General features: G+C 32.6%; 1 long non-coding RNA gene across 1 annotated transcript; it reads right to left on the minus strand.

Moving 5' to 3' along the window:
* Positions 1-2,156: 2,156 nt before the first annotated feature.
* LOC143047355 (uncharacterized) lies at positions 2,157-8,622 on the minus strand. Its single transcript, XR_012969521.1, has 3 exons — positions 8,346-8,622; positions 6,176-6,241; positions 2,157-2,772 (listed from the first exon to the last, which is right to left on the minus strand). It is a non-coding gene; the product is annotated as an uncharacterized LOC143047355 (long non-coding RNA).
* Between the last annotated feature and the right edge of the window lie 542 nt (positions 8,623-9,164).

Here is a 9,164-nt window from a genome sequence, read left to right on the forward strand (position 1 = left end):
GTGGTTGTCGTTTGTTTATGTGTTACATATTTGTTTTTCGTGTACATGTATTTTCTTTATATGAATAAGACCGTTAGTTTTCTCGTTTGAATTGTTTTACACTGTTATTTCGGGGTCTTTTATAGCTGACTATGCGCTATGGGCTTTGGTCATTGTTGAATGCCGTACGGTTACCTATAATTGTTAATTTCTGTGTCATTTTGGTCTCTTGTGGAGATTTGTCTCATTGGCAATCATACCACATCTTCTTTTTTATATTTATCCGTTTCAGATCCGTTCATCGTCCGTTTTATCCGTTATACGTCCGGTAGAAGTCCGTTTCACATTCGTTCAACATCCATTTTATCCGTTAAATGTCCGGTAGAAGTCCGTTGGTGAATTTATCTGCCAGACCTCCAACGGATGTATAACGGACACGTAACGGATACAAAACGGAAACGAAACGGATGAGTACCGTACAAAACGGACGCCTACCGGACGTTTAACGGACATTTCATCCGTTAGACGTCCGTTCAAAGTTTTGAACATTCTCAAAATTTTCCACCAGACAGAATGGACGTTGACGGATAAAACGTACGCTAAACGGACATGCAACGGATATGCACGGACATCTAACGTATAAGAACGGACGTCAAACGGGCACGAACGTTCGAGCTAATCGTTAAGGTGTGACCGAGGCTTTACCGAACTAGATTTTACCGGATTACATAAAGGGTGGCACATAGTGGAGCAAAACAGCTTTACCTCGAAGCACCTAAGTTCACCCAGGATTATCATTGGGTTTATTTTGCTTAGTTTTTTTTTAATCTGCGTAGTTTTTTTTTTTGTGTTCGTCTTTACGTCGTTTTCGGTTTTGTTTTGCATATAAATAAACTCATCATAGATACCAGGATTTAAAAAAAAATATTGATGACAAACGCGCGTTTCGTCTTCTAAAGACTCATCAGTGACGCTCGAATAAAAAAAAAATTTAAAAGGCCAAATAAAGTAAAAAGTTGAAGAGCATTGAGGACCAAAAATTCCTAAAAGTTTTGCCAAATACAGCTTAGGTAATCCGTCCCTGAGGTAGAAAAGCCTTGCATAGCTCCGTCAGATATTTTTCGACTTTAAATTTTTGAATTATACATTTTTGTCTTCGACTATTTTTTCAAATGAAGTGCATTTTTAATGTTACGTTAGTTTAGAAACAGATAGAGCTATCTACTGTCGACTTCTATAATTTGAGGAGTATAAATAAGGAATTGGTGATCTTGAAAATATATCAGTTTCTTTTTTAATGCAATCATATTATAATCAATATTACTAGAACACACCCGCGAAATCGCGGGCACTCAGAGCGGAGTTAAAAGTATGTAAAGTGTTGTTAGAAGTTTTATACCTCCTCCTTCATTTCCAAAATTCCCAATTTTTGGTTTTCTATCAATTTCAATATGAACATACATTTAGTATGTTATGAACATTTAAGTAAGGAGCCTGTAGTTCAGTGGTTGTCGTTTGTTTGTGTGGTACATATTTGTTTTTCGTTCCTTTTTTGTACATAAATAAGGCCGCTAGTTTTCTCGTTTGAATTTTTTACATCGTCATTTCGGGGCCTTTTAAAGCTGAGTATGCGGTATGGGCTTTGCTCGTTGTTGAAGGCCGTACGGTGACCTATAGTCGTAAATTTCTGTGTCATTTTGGTCTCTTGTGGAGAGTTGTCTCAACATGGCAATCATACCACATCTTTTTTTTTTGTAATCAATGAATTTTGTAAAATATTTAATGAATGGAGAATTTCAGAAAAGGTATCAAAAGTTCACATGAATAATTTTAGCGCTTATCTGTATATTACTATATAAATAAAGTGTATTTACTTTCAATTCTTAGTTTAGTAATCGATCCATGGTGGTCAATCGACATAGTATACAGACCCTCTCCATTTAATAAACTCTGAACAGAATTAAAATACTCTTTATAGTTCGTACTATTTGTTTGTTCAAAGTATACAGAAAAACGCAAACCGGAAGTATAATCTGACTTAAAATTTCGTCCAATGACGGGACAATATCCGGATGCCTTTTTTCTCGTTTTTCTCCCAAAATTATTATAACTCAATCTGAATAATGATATGAATGGATGACAAATGCGACTATGCACTGTACATATAGGACACAGAGTCGTGTTGATTAATTTATTGTGGAAAGAAGAGAAGCGACACCAAAAATGAGGTCTTCTCGTTTAATAGTATAGATAATATTTGAATGTTTAAAGTTAACTCGAGGGTTTATCAGCCAGTCTGAGTACAAAATTCAGGGGTTAATCAGCCAGAACAAACAACACATGGTACCATCACATTATCTTGATATGGAGGACACCTTAGTGAACCACATTTGGTTTGTACGCCTACAAAAAGTTTTCCATTGTCATTTGCAGATCCATTTTCCAGAACTTCTGGATTCATGTCCATGCACACGTATTGAGAATTCCCTTGGTACGAATAATGTCCACTGGCAAGCCTTCCATTGTATTCTAATTTCAATGATCCAGAACATGTAGTTTTTCCTGGTATCATTAGTGTAGAAGATGCATGTTTCGCTCTGCATACAGCACACGGAACATCGTTTGCATTCGTATTCGTTCCGAAATAATCGCCCTGATATTCAGCTCCGTATAAAAAGTCCTTATAAAAAACTGATTTTCGAAGATCGGATTGTATTACATCCGGGTCGTGTGGAAGACAAAGAAAATCTACAGCAGATCCAGCATAGTCGTACCAAGCACCTGCGGAAATACCTGGAAAGCAGAACATTAATTAGATATATATGTATATATAGGAAGATGTGGTATGAGTGCCAATGAGACAACTCTCCATCCAAATAAAAATTTATAAAAGTAAACAATTATAAGTCAAGGTACGGTACATTAAGTAATAAAAGGAAGGTATTGAGTTTTTTTTTTTTATTCCTTACAGTCATGGCCATCACATCCGAAAATACGCTGACAATGATTTATTAAAACCTTTATTATTACACATTCTATTCACTTCCGGGCATCTCATTGGTTAAAATAGAAGAACAAGTTGAAACCGTGTATATTTAATATTAGATTAGTGGAAGAACGTTGTTTTTTTAAATACACGGTGTACGTGTAGTATACGATATACAGTAGTAAAAAATGTAGTAGAGATATGCTCATCAGTCTGTATAAACACGATGCTGTTTACAATTAAACATACATTATAAATTTAACATATACTAGAACACACCCGCGAAATCGCAGGCATAAACAGCTTGTAAACTGTTTGTAAAAGATAATTATGACTGGAGAATTTCATATAAGGTATCAAAAGCCCTCTTCGTTTTTTCCAAAGTCCGTTATGTGTTTCCTTTCTGTTAAATTCATTTTTTTTCGTGTTTCTGGCCTTATACCACAATTACTCTTTCCCTTTGCTACAATGCACTTTTTGGTAAAAGTCAAATTAAATTAAAAATTTGCACCGCTTCAACATGAAATAAATGGAACTGCTTATAGACTATTATTATTCTAATAAAATGTGCTTCTAGGACAATCCATCAGTGTTTTTCCTTTTGAGAGCTCTATTAACATGCCAATGGTAGGATTTGAATTTCGTATCAATGACTAAGGCTCATTTGAGGGGTGGTCTGAGAGGCCCTGATCCCGAAATTCCGGGCTTAAAACATGATATCCCGAGGTGCGTATTTTAACGAAATTCATATCCCGACATCACGAAATTTAAAAAAAAAATATTCCCGCATCCCGTAGAGATCAATCCCGTAATCCCGAGCTTAAAGACACCCGATCCCGACGTCCCGAATAAGTCCTGCCTCCCTCTAATCTCTACCCTACTTTCATTCTTGCCAAAATACTACTTTCACTTTCAACAATAAATTTGTATGCCCCATTTATGGGAATTATGTTTTCTAGTCTGTTCGTCCGTTCGTTCGTTCGTTCGTTCGTTCGTTCGACCATCCTTCTGTCAGGTTAAACTTTTCACTTTCAACAATAAATTTGTATGCTCCATTTATGGAAATTATGTTTTTCTAGTCTGTTCGTCCGTTCGTTCGTTCGTCCGTCCGATTGTCCCGCTTCAGGTTAAAGTTTTTGTCGAGGTAGTTTTTGATGAAGTTGAAGTCCAACCAACTCGAAACTTAGTAAATATGTTCCCTATGATATGATCTTTCTAATTTTAATGCCCAATCAGAGATTTTACCCCATTTCACGGTCCACTTAACATAGTAAATGATAGTGCCGATGTGGCATCCTTATACTATGGACACATTCTTGTTTCCACATGTTTTATTTATTTCAATATATATGCAACTGGTATGACCCCTTAAGTAGTAATTATTTCAGAACAAAAATAGACAGAATACAGAGAGTCTCTGTATATTATAGTAGTATAATCGTAGTTTACAGGTGGATAAACTCGAAAACATAATTGTCTCTAAGAAGGTATAATAGTTGTGGTTCTTGCAATCTAAAAACCATGATATGGAGAACGCTCTAATTGGCTTATTTATTTTTCATTTTTGTAATCTATCATACGATTGGTTGTTCTTGTGCATGTTTAAAACCAGAAGTCTTATCTATGACTAAAAGTCAGTCTGATAACGGAAACAATATCCGGACACCTATTTTATCGTTTTTCTCCCAAAATAACTCAATCTGAATAATAATAAGAATGGATGACAAATGCGACTATGCATGTTATGCGACTATGCATGTTATGCGACTATGCATGTTACCTAAAGAACACAGAGGCATGATAATTAATTTATTGTGGAAGGAAGAGAAGCGACACACAAAATGAGGTCTTCTCGTTTAATAGTATAGATTTAATAGTATAGATAATGCTAAAGCTTTTAGACAAATACATGTTTGAGAGAATCAGACTTTCACTCATATTGATCACCTAGTCTATAACAATAACTGAAAATTAGTTATAACTGGTTTTAAACAACTATGTCTAATTTCCTCTTTATAAAATAGTAGGTAAATTAGAGATAAACAGTGTGTTATAAGTCACCGTATGCATTGTATCATATACTGGGTCATTATATACCATATGGAGCTCGAGTTCGATATTGAATTTTACACTCACACCGCTTTTTCGTATTTGGTGACTATAAAAAAGAAAGATTGGGTATGATTGCCAATAAGGCAACTCTATATAGAAGACCAAATGACACAGCAATTAACAACTCACCGTACGGCTTTCAACAATGAGCAAAGCCCATCATGCATAGTCAGCTATTAAAAGGCCCCAAAATGACAATGTAAATTAATTCCAACGTAAAAACTAATGGCCTAATTTATGTACAAAAATGAACGAAAAACAAATATGTAACAAATAAACAAACGACAACCACTGAATTACAGGATCCTGACTTGGGAGAGGCACATTAGGCCGTTAGTTTTCTCGTTTGAATTGTTTTACATTGTCATTTTGGGGTCTTTTATAGCTGACTATGCGGTATGAATTTTGCTCATTGTTGAAGGCCGTACGGTGATATACATGTATAGTTGTTAATTACTGTGTCATGCTGGTCTCTTGTTGAGAGTTGTCTAATTGGCAAGCATACCACATCTTCTTTTTTTATACATACATACAGAATGTGGTGGGGTTTAACATGTTTTGGGGATCCCCCCTAACTTGGGACAGTGGTGTAACAGTACATGTGCAACATGAGAACGAACTATAAAAATCAGTTGAAAAAGGTTGATGAATGAAAATAGTACAAATACAAGTAGACGTGGCCGGGAACTTACATCCCAACAACAAAAAGAAACTAAATACAGATCTGAGAGTACTCGCAATTACTGACAGCTAGTTCAAAGCCACTTACAACTAATTAAAAATTCATGCATCTAAGGCTAAAGTATCAACCAGAACACATCCAAATAATTTAGTGTGGAGACGTCATAAACAGTCAGAGAAAAACATGACATGCGCAATAACAAGATACAGGTATCGACAGATTGTAGATCCTTGAATGTGTATATGGATATAACAATAATAGTTAGTTAGCTTTTAATGTACTGATAACAAAAATCAATTTTAATACCAATAAAACATTATTCAATTATCTAATTACATTGTTGAATTGGTAACCTTTTATACAAAGTTTATTTAAAGGATCGACTAACACACTTTGTAACATATAATATATATTACCTGTATAGATGAGTTCAGTTCCATTTCCAGGGCAACTTTTCCGTCCCCAACGTGTATAAAAAGAGCCTGCAACACAAGAAAGCCTTGTGTCAATTATATGAGATATCTTTTAAACTATACGAGAGATCTTATAACATATATAAAATAGTCTATTAAAATATATAAGACATCTTATAAAATATGTAGGATATCTTATAAAATATATGAGATATCTTACATAAAGAATATTTATACGATAAGATATCTTAAATAAAGAATATGTATACGATAAGATATCTTATATAAAGAATATTTATACGAAAAGATATCTTATATAAAGAATATGTATACGATAAGATATCTTATATAAAGAATATGTATACGATAAGATATCTTATATAAAGAATATTTATAAGATAAGATATTTAAAGTTGATATCTTATAAAAACTAGATTATAAAATACAATATCTTTACAGTGACTTGACTGATAGTGTTGCTATCCAACAATTGCAATTCATTCAAAATTTTGACCAAATTGCAATTTGTTTTATTAAACCAAATTGTTCAACTGGTTAGAAATTTGAACAAATTGTTCAGTCAAAATGTGAAAGTGCAAGGTGATAAAATAAATCATACTTACAATCCTATAAGACTTTAACTCCACTGTGTTGATGTTATTTTTAAATTAGTTTATCAATCTGTATAGTTATATATAGCTATTACCATACTAAAGGTGAACTGTTTTATTTGTAATTGCTATAAAAATGTCCAAACTAAGTTTTTATATAGTTTTTCTTTCAAAATGTATTCTATATTCATAAGAATCACACAGTATATGAATAAAAACATCATATTCAGTAAAATAATTTGTAAAATTGCAATATATTTGTAGGAAGGGGAGATAATCTTTTTTGGTTTCAAAAAGTCTTTATTCAAAAGAATAGTATTTTAGGTTATTTCCCAAAGGAAACTTATCAATAGCATATTGTTATTTCACATATAGTTTACTGAATATATGATGTATTATTTTAAATGATATATGATTCTTATAAATATAAAATCCTTTTCGAAAGAAAAACTATATAAAAGCTTAGTTTGGACATTTTTATAGCAATTCAAAATAAAATAGTTGATCTTTAGTATGGTAATGGCTATAATATAACATATATGATATAATATAATTATACCAATTGCAACTCATTCAAAATTTTGACCAAATTGCAATTTGTTTTATTAATCCAAATTGTTCAGCTGGTCAAAAATTTGAACAAATTGTTCAGTCAAAATGTGAAAGTGCAAGGTGATAAAATAAAATATACTTACAATCCTATAAGCCTTTAACTCCACTGTATTGATATATTATATCATATATGTTATATTATAGCCATTACCATACTAAAGGTCAACTATTTTATTTTGAATTGCTATAAAAATGTCCAAACTAAGCTTTTATATAGTTTTTCTTTCGAAAAGGATTTTATATTTATAAGAATCATATATCATTTAAAATAATACATCATATATTCAGTAAACTATATATGAAATAACAATATGCTATTGATAAGTTTCCTTGGGAAAATAACCTAAAATACTATTCTTTTGAATAAAGACTTTTTGAAACCAAAAAAGATTATCTCCCCTTCCTACAAATATATTGCAATTTTACAAATTATTTTACTGAATATGATGTTTTTATTCATATACTGTGTGATTCTTATGAATATAGAATACATTTTGAAAGAAAAACTATATAAAAGCTTAGTTTGGACATTTTTATAGCAATTACAAATAAAACAGTTCACCTTTAGTATGGTAATAGCTATATATACCTATACAGATTGATAAACTAAGTTAAAAATAACATCAACACAGTGGAGTTAAAGTCTTATAGGATTGTAAGTATGATTTATTTTATCACCTTGCACTTTCACATTTTGACTGAACAATTTGTTCAAATTTCTGACCAGTTGAACAATTTGGTTTAATAAAACAAATTGCAATTTGGTCAAAATTTTGAATGAATTGCAATTGTTGGATAGCAACACTATCAGTCAAGTCACTGTAAGTTAAACATAATATATTTCATCAAAACAGCGTAATGACTTGCCATAGCATTGTTTAATGTGCTCATACACATTATGCTGATGATCAGCTACACAAAGAAACAAAACGTTAATTTCAACTAATTACCTGACGAACTTTGCCCTGCTTCCAATTGAGAAATCCGTGCAGTTTTCTGTTGTGATTCGGTCTTCAATGAAACAACTTCAGATTTCAGGTTCTGAATTTCAAGCTCCAGTTGATTAAATCGTTTTTCTACAACATCGGGATCATTAAGCAGAAGTCTTTTAGCATGTTTATCACTGCATTCTATAATTGCAATACACATACAAAACACAGAGATCCATGTAACTTGTGACATTTCTAAACATACATGTACTGTTGGTTTACATGTATGTGCATGTCTTATCAATAGGATAGATAATATTCGTTTATAAGAATTAGAACATTTGTATTGCTGTTTGAACATATATTACCTAATTTAACTATTGGTGTACATAATCCAAACAGTGAAAAACATTTTAATAGGGATGCCAAGTCCTTTGTAGTTGTGGGCAAAATGTAAATGAAGAACCAGGATAACGAAAAAACGTCCTCCACGACTAAGTTGCTAAAAGATCAACAACACCATGCCGAAAGAAAAAGACGAGCAGACAAACAACATGTTATGATTCACTGAATAGATGAATACAGACTGAGCATCAATAACGCCATAGAACCAAGGGGGTTGGAGTTGAGAGCAGAGTGGCGGTCTGAACGAAAGGGTTAACTGTAACTGCTTAAATATTAAAACCAGGCGAGTTACTCCTTTTAAAATTCGAATTAAAACGGCACCAAACAATAAAAAAAACAGCCCAAAACAATAATGTAGATCAGTGGGTGTTTCTTTTTTGGCTCTGATACTATAGGTGTAATACCACCATTGATTTTCCCCTATTAGTCTTGTTA

Source organism: Mytilus galloprovincialis, chromosome 10, assembly GCF_965363235.1.
Source record: "Mytilus galloprovincialis chromosome 10, xbMytGall1.hap1.1, whole genome shotgun sequence".
NCBI lineage: Eukaryota > Metazoa > Mollusca > Bivalvia > Mytilida > Mytilidae > Mytilus > Mytilus galloprovincialis.